Source organism: Ursus americanus, chromosome 7 (genome assembly GCF_024610735.1).
Source record: "Ursus americanus isolate L20-20 chromosome 7, mUrsAme1.1.p, whole genome shotgun sequence".
In the NCBI taxonomy this organism is placed as follows: Eukaryota; Metazoa; Chordata; class Mammalia; order Carnivora; family Ursidae; genus Ursus; species Ursus americanus.
In genome coordinates this window covers 70,310,002-70,326,456 of record NC_142133.1, presented here as the reverse complement: position 1 = coordinate 70,326,456, position 16,455 = coordinate 70,310,002, and positions in this window count along the sequence as shown.

Sequence of the window (16,455 nt, the reverse complement as noted above, 5' to 3'; positions counted from 1 at the left end):
GTGTAGTGTTCTATATATATCTATGAGGTCCAACTCATCGAGTATGGCATTCAAAGCCCTTGTTTCTTTGTCAATTTTCTGCATGGGTGCTCTATTTCTGATAGTGGAGTGTTGAGGTCCCCTACTATTAACGTATTTTTATCTATATGTCTCTTTATTCTGGTTAAGAGTTGGCTTGTGTATCTTGCTGCTCCCCTGGTGGGGGCATATATATTTATAATTGTCATATCCACTTGTTGGCTACATCCTTTAAGAATAATATAGTGCCCTTCTGTGTCTCTAACTATAGTCTTTAGTTTAAAATCCAATCTGTCTGATATGAGAATTGCTACCCCAGCTTTCTTTTGAGGTCCATTGGCGTGAAAGATGGTATTCCATCCCTTTACTTTCAGTCTGAATGTATCTTTAGGTTCAAAATGAGTCTCTTGTAGACAGGAAATGGATGGGTCATGTCTTTTTATCCAATCTGCAACCCTGTGGCATTTATGGGAGCATTTAGGCCATTTACATTGAGACTGATTATTGAGAGATATGATTTTAATGATGCCATGTTGCTAGTAAGGTCTTTGTTTCTATAGATTGTGACTTTCTGTTCTGTATCACTCTTGGGGCCTTTTTACTTTTATAGAACCCCCCTTAATATCTCCTGTAGGGCTGGTTTCGTGGTTACGAAATTGGTCAATGACTGGCGATTCTGGAAGGTCTTTATTTCTCCATCAATTCTGAATGACAGCCTTGCTGGATAAAGGATCCTTGGCTGCATGTTTTTCTCTGAAAGAGCTTTAAAAATGCCCCCTCCCCCAACCCTTTCTCTCATTCCAGGTCTGTGTAGACAGGTCTGACATAATTCTGATACCTTTGCTTTGGTACGTGAGAAATTTCTTTGCCCTGGCCGCTTTCAATACTGTATCCTTGGATCTAATATTTGCGATTTGCACTATGACGTGACGTGGCATAGATTTGTCGTGGTTGAGCTTGGGAGGGGTCCTCTCTGCCTCTTGGACATGAATGTTTGTTTCCTTTGCTAGATTAGGGAAGTTTTCAGCTACAATTTGTTCAAATATCTCTTCTAGACCTCTGTTTTTCTCCACTCCCTCGGGGATGCCGATGATTCTGACATTGGAACGTTTCATTGAGTCAGTAATCCCCCATAACCTACATTCATGAGAATGGATTTTTTTGAGTCCAGATTCTATTTTAGCTTTCTCTTCTACTAACCCATCCTCCAATTCGCTGATACGTACTTCTGCCTCATTCACCCTGGCTGTCAGAGCCTCTAGTTTTGACTGCATTTGGCTCATAGAATTTTTAATTTCTGCCAGATTCGCTCTCATTTCTGCCCTTAGAGATTCCATATTCTCATTCACATTTTCATTAATATTTTTTTCAAGTCTACACATCATCTTGACCATTGTTACTCTGAATTCCTTTTCTGATAATTTGGTTATATCCATATCCATTAGTTCTGTGGCAGAGGCCACAGACTCATTGTCTTTTCTTTGCTGGGGGGGGGGGATTTCTCCTTCTCGTCATTCTGATGAGGAGAGGTTGCGGGGTTATCCAGAGCCCAAATTATTGACTGGGACCCAGGCAGTGGTGCACTTGTTTTATAGGGATCTTAGGGATGTGGGCTTCTTGATTTTTCAGCCTGCCTTCTGGGGGAGGGACCTGCCGCGCAGATACTCAGGCAACCCTGTTTGTTAGAGTCTCCGTGGCCCCTGCGAGGGGAGATGGGGATGGGCACACTGTGAGCCGGTGTTTCCAGGCTTTTTTTCTCTGGCGGCTTTCCCTGGAGGTTTGCTGTGCCTCTTCTGAGAGTCAGAGCAGCAGTAGCTGAATCTCAGCCTCTGTCTCAGAACAGAGGGATCGTGGATCGTTCTCCACTGATGGCCACTTTACCTGTTTCTGTTGGTGCTGCTCAACCCTGCAGCATCCCGGGATGTGCGCCCCACACCCGGCGTCCCAGCCCTCTCTTCAGGGCCGGCGCGTCTCTGTCCTTTGTGTTTCTAACACCGCCAGCCGCCAGCCACCAGCTGCCAGCCACCCCGCGCGCTCTGGAGCTCCCGGTCTCAGTCTGGATCCAGTGAGCGCACCGGAGCTCCATTTCAGTCAGGTCACGCACGTTCCCCGGCTCACGGTCTCAGTCTGCTCTCTTCGCGGGTGCCATCCGTGAGTCCTCCCGCTCCCCCGTGCGGGTGGCTACTGCATCCCGGCACCCAAACGCAGTGGCTCCCTCCTCCTTCCTTTTATCTTCCGATATCTGTGTGCGGTTTCACGGCTCCCCGCTTCGTACCTCCATACTCAGCGCTGGAGATGTTCATTTGTAGAGATCCAGGTGTATCTTCCTGCATCTCAGGCTGATTCCGTGGATGTTCAGGATCTACAGATTTTATTTTTAAGTAATCCTCTACACCCAACATGGGGCTCGAACTCATGACCCCGAGATCAAGAGTTGCATGTTCTACCAACTAAACCAGCCAGGCACCGCAGAGCCTTACTCATTTTTATAGGTAAAAGTTTGTACCCCTTTACCAGCCTCTCCCTATTCTCTCCTCCCCCCACCCCCTACTTTTCTACTCTCTGTTTCTATGAGTTTGGCTTTCTCTTTAGATTCCACACACAAGTGATGCCATGTGGTATTTGTCTTTCTCTAACTTAATTCACTTAGCGTTATGCCATCCATGTTGCTGCAAATGGCAGGATTTCTTTCTTTCTCATGGCTCAGTAATACTCCCTTGTATATATATCCCACATCTTCTTTATCCATTCATCTGTTGATGGACACTTAGGTTGATTCCATATCTTTGCAATTGTGAATAATTCTGTAATGAGCATGAAAATACAGATATCTCTTAGATATCCTATGTTCATTTCCTTTGGATATATACCAAGAAGTAGGATTGCTGGATCATATGGAGGTTCTATTTTTAATTTTTTGAGGGACCTCCATGCTGTTATCCATAGTAGCTGCACCAATTTACATTCTCACCAACAGTGCTAAAAGGTTCCTTTTCCCCCACATCCTTGCCAACACTTGTTATCTCTTTTCTTTTTGGAAGAGCCATTCTAACAGGTGTGAGGTGATTTATCGTGGTTTTAATTTGCATTTCCCAATGATAAGTGGTGTTGTGTACCTTTTCATGTATCTGTTTGCCATTTCTGTGTCTTCTCTGGAAAAATACCTATTCAGTTTCTCTGCCTATTTTTAAATCAAATTGTTTGTTTTTTTGCTATTGAGTTGTGTGAGTTCTTTATATATTTTAGATATTCACACTTATCATATATATCATTTGCAAATTGACTTTTTGTTGTTTTGATTGTTTCTTTTGCTGTGCAGAAACTTTTTAGTGCCACTTGTTTATTTTTGCTTTTGTTACCTTTGCTTTTGGTGTCAATTCCAAAAGATCTTTTCCAAGATCAGTGTCAAGGAGCTTACCACTGATGTTTTCTTCTAGGAGTTTTATGGTTTCAGATCTTAAATTTAAGTCCTTAATTCATTTTGAGTTGAATATCTTATGGTGTAAGATAGGGATCCAGTTTCATTCTCTTGCATGAGATGGTTCAGTTTTTGCAATACCATTTGTTGAAGAGACTATCCCTTCCTTATTGTATATTCTTCACTCCTTGGTTGTTAATTAATTGACCTTACTCTGTGCATGAGTTTATTTCTGGGTTCTTTGTTCTGTTGATCTATATGCCTCTTTTCATGCCAATATTATACTATATTGATTACTATAGCTTTATAATATAGTCTGAAATCAGGAAATATTAAACTGAACCTGGTTTCTTTGATGACAAAAACTATATTCTTTCTACTATGTAATTTTCCCACTTTCCTGAAAAGTGTTTCTTACTGCCTTGTTACATTGGCCCTGGCAGGTATGCAGGTTACTTTCTTAATTCCCCATAGCACAGCTGAGAGATATTTATTTATTTTATTTATTTTATATATTTTAAGATTTATTTATTTATTTGAGAGAAAGAGAGTAGGGGGGAGGGACAGAAGGAGAGAGAGTCTCAAGCAGATTCCCTGCTGTGTGTGGAACCTGACCCTGATCCAGGGCTCTACCCCATGACCCTGAGATCATCAGCTGAGCTGAAACCAAGAGTCAGATGCTTAACCGACTGAGCCACCCCGGCGCCCCTCAGAAATATTTTTTTAAAACAGTGATTGATATATTCAGGTTTTCTATTCCACGTTATGTCAAATTTAATCATTTGTATTACAGGAAGTGTATTCATTTCATCTAGGTTTTCCAGAGGATTAGTATAAAGTTGTTATGTTCTCATAATTTCCTTTTATGTGCATCTACGACTTCCACTCATTCCTAATGTGTTTTTTGTGGCTTCTCTTTTTTCCTTGATTAATCTTGTGAAAGGTGTGTATTATATTCAATTTAAAAAAAAGGGGGGAGTTTGGGGAGCTGATAAATGCCATCTATTCGATAACTATTTTTTATGCACTCTAAGCCATGCACTGATCCTAGCTAAATGCTGCTGATAGGTGGGGTGACCATATGCCCCAATTTACGTCTATTTTCAGGTATAACAACGAACAACACTCCCCTTTACTCTCAAAAGTACGTGATCAAGCTACTGATGGGTCAGATAAAATTAAAGTTGAAATGTACAAGTGGTAGCCTTAGCAAGATAAATTTTGGTGGAATGTTGAAGATGGAAGCCTGGTTGGAAGGGTTTACAAAAATGGAGGACAACAACTGGAGACAGTGAGAGTTAGAAGGTTATTTTGAGGAGTTTTGCTATAAGAAAGAGAAGAAATGAAGTAGGAGGTAGAAGAGATGGAGTTATTTTTTTGCTATTTCACCCATTTCTGCTTTTATTATTTTTATTTCTTCTTTCTACTTTCTATGGACGTATTTGAGTTGTTTATTTCCTAGCTTCTTAGGTTAATGTGTAATGCATTTGAAACCATATATATGTATATATCTGTTCATGAACAAAACATATAGGTTCTGATATGGGGTGCTTTCATTTTTATTAATTTCTAAATAATTTGAAATTTCAATATTGACATTTTCTTTACAAATGAATTATTTAGAAGTAACTTAAAATATCTAGATGCCTGGATTCAAATTAAAAAAAAATCCTAGCTTTAATATACTATGTTCAATGAAGTGGTCTATGTATTTCTATATATCTTTTTAAAAAAATTATTGTGATTTTTTTAGTGGCCTTCCATAGGACCAATTTTTGTAAATTTTAACTGAGTAAATGAACAAATTATGTATTCTCTGTTGAGTATGAGTTCAGTGCATATCTATTAGAATAAACTTGTTAATTATATTGTTTAAGTTACTCTGTGTTGTTACTCATAGTACATCATAGTGGGAGACTTAGACCTCTCAGATGTGGATTAGCTAATTTCCTTTTGTGATTTTACCAATTTTTCATGTACTTCAAAACAATGTTAGGAACATTTAAATTCATGATTATTATATCTTCATGATGAATTATTTAAAACAATGTGAAATGTCCTTTTTTTTCCTGTGTTCAGTTAGTCAGCATATAGTACATCATTAGTTTTTGATGTAGTGTTCAACGATTCATTAGTTGTGTATAACACCCAGTGCTCATCACAACACGTGCCCTCCTTAATACCATCACCTGGTTACCCCATCCCTCCATCCACCTCTCCTCTGCAACCCTCAGTTTGTTTCCCAGAGTCCAGGGTCTCTCATGGTTTGTCTCCCTCTCTGATTTCTTCCCATTCAGTTTTTCCTCTCTTCCCCTGTGGTCCTCCCCACTATTCCTTATGTTCCACATATTAGGGAAACCATATGATAATTGTCTTTCTCTGCTTGACTTATTTCACTTAACATAATCTCCTCCAGTTCCATCCATGTCAGTGTAAATAGTGGGTATTCATCCTTTCTGATGGCTGAGTAATATTCCATCATATATATGTACCACATCTTCTTTACCCATTCATCTGTTGAAGGGCATTTTGGCTCCTTCCACAGTTTGGCTATTGTGGACATTGCTGCTATGAACATTGGGGTTCATGTGCCCCTTCTTTTCACTACATCTGTATCTTTGGGGTAAATACCTAGTAGTGCAGTTGCTGGATTGTAGGATAGCTCTATTTGTGAAATGTACTTTTTTAAACTTGTAATCTTTCTGACTTTCAAATCTGTTTTGTGTGGTATCGATGGTGCTGTTAGCAGCTTTCTGTTAGTAGTTTCTGGGAGTATGTTTTCAAACTTGGAGTAATCATAGTTTCGGCTCTCTCCAGTAAGCTGCACATGGCTGCATTCTTAAAATCCAACCTATTTTACCTTTTATAAAACAAACTTACCCAATTCGTTTTTATCATTATTTGGATGTATTTGGACCTATTCCCACCATGTCATTTTGTGTTTCCAGTTACTATCCTTTCTGTCATTTCCCCTTCAACCTTTCTATGGATTACTGGGATTTCCTTGTTCCTCCTTTCATTGACTAATCTGAAAACCACACACATTTTACTTTTATGCTTCTAGAGGTCATGCTTAAATTTATCATAAGTTGTTAAATTTGTATTTTTCTTTTTTTTTTTTTAAAGATTTTATTTATTTATTTGACAGAGATAGAGACAGCTAGCAAGAGAGGGAACACAGCAGGGGAGTGGGAGAGGAAGAAGCAGGCTCCCAGTGGAGGAGCCTGATGTGGGGCTCGATCCCAGAACGCCGGGATCACGCCCTGAGCCGAAGGCAGACGCTTAATGACTGAGCCACCCAGGCGCCCCTAAATTTGTATTTTTCTAACTGCGTCTGAGGTTACTCACAATCTACTGATCACTTCTGATGAATCTTCTAATGCTTTTATTTTCCTGAATTCTTCATCGACATTCCTGCCTCCATCTTCCATATCCCATGTTGAAATAATCTGAAATTTTGGCACCCAAATTTTGTTTTTAAAAAATAATTTTTAATTATGTCCCATAGAAAAAAATTGCTGTATTATTTTTCTGCTAACTACTGTGCTTGTTGTTAAGTCTTGGATTCATTTTCTTTGTATATTCTCTAGTAGTTCTCTTAGCTTTCAGACAGTACCTATTGAGTGGTTAAAACTCTGACTTTCTGGGTATTTGAAAAAATATTATGTCATTCTCACATTTCAATAATAATATGTCAAATATAGATATTTAGATTTGAACTTCTTTGCTTTCAGCAAAGTAAAGATATCGTCCAATGTCTTTTTTTCACCCAGCACTGTTGATGAAACACCTAATGCCAAATCTGATTAGAATTACTGTGAATAGTCATTTTCTCATGCTCTCTGGAAGCTTCTGCAGCTTCTCTTTATCCTTGTAGCTATTCTTGTGCCTAGCATATTGACTGTATATTTAATGTTATGAATTGTCACTACCTTTGTACATTGCCTTTTGTTTTGTGTGTGTGTTTATTTATTTTAATCCTGCTGTATATTTGGTGGACCATTTCAGTCTGAGGATTCATGCTTCTTCAACTGTAAGAGGAAATTTTATCCTGTTATTTCCTCAGATTTTATCTCTCTTCTATCCTCATTATTCTCCATTAGATAGATGCTATGACTTACAGAACTTTCCTCCATGTCTCTTAAGTTTTCACCTTTTTTTTCACCTTGTGCTTCATTCCTAGGCTGTCTTCCAGATATCTAATTTCCTTCTCAGCTAGGCCCATTCTTCTATTCTATCTACTGAACTTTTAATTTCAATAATTATGTTTTTTTCCCTAAGGTTTATGTTTGGTTTGTTTTATAACAGTTCCTGATTGTGATGTCATGCTATATCTGAAGTCATTAGATTTGTATTTAAGTCCTTTTCTTATCAGTCTATTAATTTTTCATAGTTATAATTCTTCTTTTGGGTTGTTAACTATTTTTCAAGGTGGCTTCATGCTAGATGTTGGTGATTTTACCTATGGGATCTTTGTGGTTTGGGTCCCCTGTTTGGACTATCTATCCTTCTGGCTCCACAATGTTTTCAGTGAGATTGGGAAAAAAGATGGAATGTGTGCTGGGTGGGATACCTTAGAAGCCAATATTCTGGGCATAGTCATTCCATCTGGGCATTTTCAGGCTCTGCTCCCCTTCAGGATGGCCCTTGCCCAAGGACACACCTGAATGGATGTGGAGGAGGGGAGTGGACTGCACATGGCACAAACAGTGTGGGTACCCCAAATCACTTCCCTGTCGTGTGCATCGAAGCCCTCCTCTCAGTGCCTGGCTTCTACCACCTGAGGGCATGAGAATGCCCTGGTGATGCTTCTGTCTTCTGTGACATACTTTCCAAAAGGCTTCAGCATGAATTCCAGGCTGCAGTTATCCTGTTCAAACTTATCCCATGTATTTTTAGACTCTTAGGAATTTTTTCATAATTTTGATTAGTTAAAATTTCTCTTTGACTTTATAGAATAAGGTATGTATTCTCATACTCAAAAAAGAAACTTAAGGCTTAGAGTAGAAGGATAGAGAGGGTTGGGGAAGGAAGGAAACATTGCTGTCTGCAGTTAGTTTCTTATCTGGAAGGCAAAGTTTCTACTTTCACTTTGGGTTTTTTGCCTTTTTCTCATTGATATTAGAGATAGGAAGCAATTGTTACCTATGTTGTAAATATTTGTTAAGTATGCCTTTTAATTTTGTTTAAGGTAACTTTTGAGATACAGAAATTTTGCATTTTTATGGGGACAAACCTGTTCATTTTTTACTTTAACATTTTTGGATGTTGTGCTCAGGAGGCCTTCCTCCTGAGTGCCTTTTATTATAGTGCCTTTTAATATTTCATGGCTAAATCTTTTGTGATTAGATATTTCATGTTCAGATATGGATCCATCAGGGTTTTAATTTTGTTTTTGGCGTGAGATTTGGTGTGTGTCCCATTCCCTCTTTTCTAAAATGAACGTTTTTATTGCAATGTCCTTCCCTGCTCTGTTAACTTGTTTTAGGTTGGTGGGTGTGCAGGAGTGGTTAACATTTTTTAGTGCATGGTCATCAACCCATAATGAACGAAATTGGTATTCAATGGATTGGACTGTACAGCACTCAGTGTTCTTGAACCTTGAGATGAATGAAGTACCAGTCTGGAATTTGGGGTCCTCTCTCTTGGGGAGCAGGTGAGTGTGAAGGAGGGCATGTGTAGAGAAGTTGACTGTGGCAGAGAGCACTGTCCACTGAAACAATTTTCCAGTTTTCTCTTTGGACAGATAGCTAGAGTCCATCTCCTTGCCTCTCTCACTGTAGAGCTGGATGACTAAGTTCTCCAGTGCAATGCGAACAGTGTTCATGCCAGGCCCATAAAAAGCTCTCATTTGTCTTCCCCCATCATCCTTTTTGAAGCCTGGATAAAGGTGATGAGGTTCTAGGAGATGGGGCCACGAGAGGCAGGGCTTCTGAATATGTGCAAGGCCATGCGGAGAGAGCTTCCTGCTGATGGGGAACACTCACTTTGGACTAACACTTAAGTGGGAAATAAGCTGCTTTGGTATCTGCCCAAATAAAATGGGAGGTTTACGTTCCTGGTAGATAGGCCATATCGAGTTAGGAAAGTTCCCTTCCATTCCTAACTTATTGTTCTTGCTTTAATCAGGAGTGGGTGTTCAGTTTTATTTGAAAATATTTGACATCTACTTAGCGATAGAGAAGAAACCGATGGTTATTCCAGGGTACCATAGAGACTTGACGCTTAAAAGCCCCAGTATGATAAGTCACAATTATTACACTGAATTTTGATTTAACAATGTTAACTGTTTCTAATTTATTTATTTTTGCTTTTATTTTTATTAATTTCTTCCTTCTACTTTCCTTGGTTTCATTTGGTGTTCTTTTTCTAATACCTTGAGTGCTGTTCATTTTTTGTTTGTTTCATTAGAAAGGCGTTCAGGGCTATGAAGTTTCCTATATTCCACAACTACTGATTGACAATATTCTTTTATTATTTGCTAAGTGATCTGTTAATTCATAAAGTTCTCTGTTAAATGACATCTGTAATAAGAACTGACATTGTGTACTTTATGTAATCACTGACCAGCAGAACATTCTTCCATTTGTCCATGGATTTTGGAGTGTTCTAGCCCATACTTTTCTTTTTGTAACTCAGATCAGGGTAATGAGTAAGGAGCCAAGCCACCCCACATTCCTCTATAATATGTTTGGTATTTTTGAGGTATGGTTTTACCCATGCAAGTCTCTTAATAGGTAATCTACTCCTTTTTCAGTACTAATTGGAAAAATGTACATATTGAACTATAGCCATATTAAAACTTTTGAATTCTAAAATTATCAAAAACACGAAAGCCTTAAGCAATGAAAATCAGTATATTTCTGTCTTTAAATATTTTAATGGCTACATGTGAAAATGAAGTATCTTATTAACATGACATAGTGATATATGTTTCTTTCTTATCTTTATCTTTAGAATTCCTTGCTGGATAGAAACTTGGTATGACCATAAAATAACCTTTATATGACTTGCTATGGGGATTTAGAGGTGCATTTTCTTTTGTGTCCTCTGGTCATCTCATTATTAAAACTAAAGTTACATCTTTTTATGCATAGCAAATTTGTTCCTTAGGGGACTATCAAATATCATTTTGGTCTATATTATGGTGGTTTAGAATATGGACTCTGGTGTTAACATTTATTAGCTCTGTGACATTTGGCAAGTTTCTTTTTCTTTCTCTGCTTCTATTTCCTCAAAAATAAAATGGGAAGAACCATGTTCCCTACATCATAGGAGTTTCCCAAGGATGAAGAGTTCAAAATGTAAACTTTTGAAACAGTCCTGGGGACAATGTTAGTTCTGTGTACTTACCTACTTTTTTTTTTTTTTTTATAATCTAGAAACAATCACAGCTACTTTCTCTAAAAACATTTTTTTTTTTTTTGCTGATTTTCTTCTCATTATTAAAGGGCCCTTTATGTTTAAGGGACATTATATAAACTGTCACCATCTTATTACAAACCCAGTGATACCGGTATTATTATGCTACATGAGAAGCTAAGAGGGTGACATAATTTTCAAATTCACAAGGCAGTATGTGACAGAATTGGGACTTGACTTTATGGCTGTCACTTAAGTCCACACTTTTCCCATTATATCACTCAGCCTGATGTCACCACTCTTTATAAAATCCACCACCATAACCTCTTTCTTCCATTACCAAACCAGAGCTTCATCTTGTGCATATAGTACCAAGCTGGTACCTCTGCAGCTTGTCTAAGACAGTAAATAGCCCAGCACTGTTGACCTAGAGTAGTGATCACACTGCTTCCACCTGATGCAGGACATCTAGTCCGTAGCACCAGAGAGGAAAACGCAGGCATAATGGTTTACTGCTGCTTATCTCAGTTGACCCCAGATAATTTGTCAATCAATACCTAGCCTTTCGATTTTCTCTGTGCCATCTCTCCCAGGCTCCGTTTCAAATGGGTGTTGAGGATTGCCTGTCTCTAGCTTTCTGGGCAGACTCTTGGCATGAAGGCACTACACAGTACTGCATGGAATTCCTGGAGTTTGGGTAGGAACAGGAGGAAGATGGGTGCTTTCCAAGATAGAAACTGGAGGGCTCGTTGCTGGGAAAATGCTTCCTAGGCCTGAAATTAATTAAGGCTTTGATTGTGTCCCTTCAAAGACCTCTGCCCAGTCCAGCTGGGCGAGTCCATGAGGCCCGCATTCTCTGGTCATTCTGATCCTGCACACACACTACCACCCCCTCCCACTTCTCAGAGCAGCCTCCAATCACAGAGTGCTGCCCAACAGACTGGATTGTTTCATATATTGTCCAGTCTCTCCAGTCTTTTCTCTTATATTTGTATACCCCATATCCTCTGCCAAGTGGGGACCATGTAGTGACCATTATCTTCTTTTTTTTCATTGTGGTAAAATACACATGACATAGAACTTACCCTTTTAACCATTTTTCAGTATACAGTTCAGTGGCATTAAGTACGTTTACATGACTGTGCAACTATCACCACTGTCCATCTCAAGGACTTTTTCATTACCCCAAACTGAAACTCTGTACCCATGAAACAACAACTCCCCATTATTCCCCTCCCCTAACCCCTGCAATCGGCATTCTAGTTTCTGTTTCCATGAGTTTGACTGCTCTTACGTACGTGACACCAGTCATAACAATCTTTGTCCTTTTGTGTCTGGCTTATTTCACTTAGCATAATGTCTTCGGGGTTCATCCGTGTTATAGCATGTGTCAGAACTTCATTCCTTTTTTTTAAAGATTTTATTTATTTGAGAGAGAGAAAGATAGAGAGCATGAGTGGGGGGAGGGGCAGAGGGAGAAGGAGAAGCAGACTCCCCGCTGAGCAAGGAGCCTGAGGTGGGGCTCCACCCCAGGACCCCGAGATCATGACCTGAGCTGAAGGCAGATGCTTAGCTGGCTGAGCCATCCAAGTACCCCAGAACTTCATTCCTTTTTAAGGCTGAATAATCTTCCATTATATGCATACACTGTATTTTGCTTGTCCATTCATCCATGGTGGACATTTGGGTTGTTCCCACTTTGGACTACTGCGACTAATGCTGCTGTAAAAGTGTGTGTACAATTGTCTGTTTGAATCCCTGCATTGAGTTCTTTGGGGGTATATACCTAGTAGCAGAATTGTTGGATCATATGGTAATTCTGTGTTTAATTATTTTGAGGAGGTATACTATTTTCAAGTGTTGCACTATTTTATACCCCCACTAGCAATACACCAGGCTTCCAATTTTTCCACATCATCCCAACATTATTTTATCATTATTCTTTGGACTTAATCCTCAAGACAAGTAAATAATTATTACTCTATCTAGCATCTTAATTGTAGTTCACAGTTGACAATTTTTTGCATATATCAGCCTTTGAACCTTTATAATAAACTTTGGTTTAAGTATTACATTTATATTACAAAAGCAGAAATTGAAGTTCAGAGGTATTATAAGATCACCCAAGATCACAAAGCTAGTATATGGGAAAGTCAAACACATAAACTTTATTCCTGATTCTTTTTATTATTTGGAGAATCAAACAGTCTATGTTCTTTGAGATTCTCTCCTGCATGCTCTGTTCACTGGAATCAAAGCAGAAGGAAAGCTCACACATTGAGAAAAGATTCCGAAAAAAAAAAAAAAAGGATATCTGCTATTCTCCCATATGTTGTAGGTATTAAAGAAAATAAATGGCTTCAATAAGTGGCAGGAAGGACTTAGGTTAGATATTAACTGGGTGGCTGATGTTGGTGAGACATTGAAAAAGATTACCGGAGGATACTTTGAGATAATTAAAGTCCTGAAAAATGCTATGGGTTGGATTCCATCCCAGTGCATGCCTGAGGGTGCAGGAAGTAATTCAGTGAGTCCTTATTAATTATTCGAAAGCAGGGGGATAAATGGGATGTCCTCACATAGTTTCTACGAGTGAGTTTTCTGATTCTATAGCAAAGATTCTAACGAATGCATCTGTAGTACTCAGGAATGGTGTTCTTTGGTGTTTGGGGATCGATCTTTGTTTTCTTGACCCCTTCATCCTTGATCTTTGGAGAATGCAGACTCCCTCACTCAGTTCTATTTCAGACCCTGAGCTGGCCAGAGCCTCAGGGGAGAGGTCAGAATGACCTGGGGTCTTGAGCTACTACCGGGGCAGTTATTTTTCTACACTACTGTTGATTTGGTTTCACTCTGTTCCCCATGGAGATTTGAAGGAGATTCAGTTTTGGTCTGGGATTAAAGGGGGGAAGTTTCGGTGTGTTTAGGGGTCGTCAGTGCTGTGGCATAAAGAAAGGGCAAGGCAGCTGGTTTAAGACAGTAAATAGCACAGCTTTTCCAACAGGCCAGGCTGTTGATGTGGAGTAGTAATCACATTGCCCCTGCCTGGCGCAAGACAGTCTTTTTTTTCCCCATTTATTTATTTATTTTTATTTTTTTATTTTTATTATTTTTTAATAATATTTTTAATTGTATTATGTTAGTCACCATACGGTGCATCCCTAGTTTTTTATTTAAAGTTCCATGATTCATTACTTGCGTATAACACCCAGTGCACCATGAAATATGTGCCCTCCTTAATACCCATCACCAGCCTATCCCATTCCCCTACCCCCCTCCACTCTGAAGCCCTCAGTTTGTTTCCCAGAGTCCATAGTCTTTAAAACCACCAAGCAGGGGCACCTGGGTGGCTCAGTTGGCTGGGAAATTGCCTTCAGCTCGGGTCGTGATCCCAGGATCCTGGGATTGAGCCCCATGTCGCGAGCTTCCTGCTCAGTGGGGAGCCTGTTTCTCCCTCTCCCTCTGCCTGCTTCTTCCCCTGCTTGTGCTCACATTCTCTCTCTGTCAAATAAGTAAATAAAATGTTAAAAAAAAAAAAAAAAAAGAACCACCAAGCAGAGGAAGGTTAGAATGTAGAGGGAGGAGAGTTCTCGGTCATGACCCCATCCAACCGCCTCTGTCACTGTGCAGATGACAAAGCCTGGAGAGGTGTCAATTATTTTTCTTTTACATTTAGTGTTAGAAATTGAAGAATGCAATGGAAAGCAAGATGAACAAGGCAAGGGTGTGTAGCCATCAATCCTGGATCCAGGGAGCCATTACCAGTAAGCAGACCTGCCTTCAGATGTTCTGCAGGGTCCGCAGAGTTTATTTACAGGACAATTTAAGAACACTCCAGACCAAATATCATCTCAATAAATACATGGAATTAAGGCCAACAGAACCTGGCTTGGCACTTAGCTGATCCTCCTTAGCACCAGACGCCCTTCTAAGCCCAGATAATCTCACATGATGTTAGGGAATACCCTCCATAGATCTGCCTCTTTACCTCTGCAGGGCAGTTGGTGGCTTCTATAGGCAGCCCTGATCAGGGCAAGACCAACACGAGTCCACAAACCTCAATCACTCTGTTTTCACCCACTCTAGATTGCTCTCTCTCTAACTTAATTGCCTGAATTTCAGTGTCTGTGATAAGAACTCAAAGGTAATATCACACACCTCTGGAATCCCTCCACTGTTATGGGCCGTGCCCTGCAAGCGAGGATAGCAGGATTTGGCCAATTATGAGTGTAGGGTTTTCCTGGCACTGCCCAGACCTGTATAGAGACTGTCATGCTATCCACACTCCCTGGAAGCTGGCCTGATTTCACAATTTTTCACACCTATTGTAATCTGCTCCTATCTCAAACAAGGTCCCTGTCCAAGCATGCTTTGATGTTTTATGTCATAAGTTGCAAAATTCAGGACTGAAGACTCAGAAGTAGAAATCCACACTTTTCTTTCTTATTCTATAAGATTTAGCATGTTAGTTTTTGTTTAAGCGCAACAGAGCATGGTGAACAAGATGTGTTGTGGTGGGTTATGAAAGTGTTTTCCTTTTTCACTATGCTGCACACCTGAAACTAATACTACACTGGATGTGAACCAACTGGAATTTAAATAATCTAAAAACATTTTTAGGCAATGAAAATTTATTATACTTACGAATCAGATAAATGTTTTAAAGAATCCTTCTAGGTGTAGTAGGAGTCGTGGGGCCTCGGAGGGGGTTCTATGACGTTGGATCAGAGTCACTACCTCACTTCTGTGATGAAGTGAAACACTGTGACTTCCAGGCTGTTGGCTACCTCGGGGTTTTATGACTCTGTGAAACAGCTAAATTCATCATCATTAAAAATGTATCCGTAGAGCCTGGGGGATGTTTCTGATACTAGCTTTCTTTTTTCAAACCCCTAGATTTGGAGCAGGAATGTGCCAAGAAATCTCTGCTTGAGTTAAAGGGGAAGCAGGTGGTCCTCCAGGAGGGGAGGAGGCAGGGGGTTGTTATGAACACTCCTGTGGTTTCTGCTTCTTTGGTATTTTCCTCAGTGTGACTAACTAAAATGCTCTTTGTTCTTTGTTTCAGAGTTAGAGACATCCCTGCCACGCGGCACATAGATTTATAACTCTGAGCAAAGGTTTCAACAAATACGATTTCTTCACTCCAAAGTCCATCTATGTGTGCTCCCTGAAATAAAGAACAGAGCATTTATGTCTGCTGCTCTCTAATCCCAGGAGCCTTGGCAGCACAGGCAGGGGGCGTTCCAAAAGGTCTTCTTATAGCTCTGGAGATAATGACCGGCTCAAACAAGCGGGCGCCGCATGGGGACACCCATGGACCTTATTTATCTTTCTCGCTCTCTCTTTTTTTTTTCAGGCTTACATAGTGTCTGTACTAACACAGGCAGTCCAGAAAAAAGAAACTGTGTGTGTTATAACTTTTACTTAAGTGGGATAATTGGAAAGATCATAACTGAAAGATTTGTTGAAAACACACTTCTTATCCAGACAATCTATTCTAATGTTGCAATTAAAAAGTTCTACTCGGAGCAAGAGATTAAAAAAAAAAAAAAGACAAGATCTGGGATTAGGTTTAATGACCTGGCACATGCAAGGAACATAATAAAATTTCTGATTCCATATCTGGGGTGTGGGTATTTAGTCTGAGACATACATCG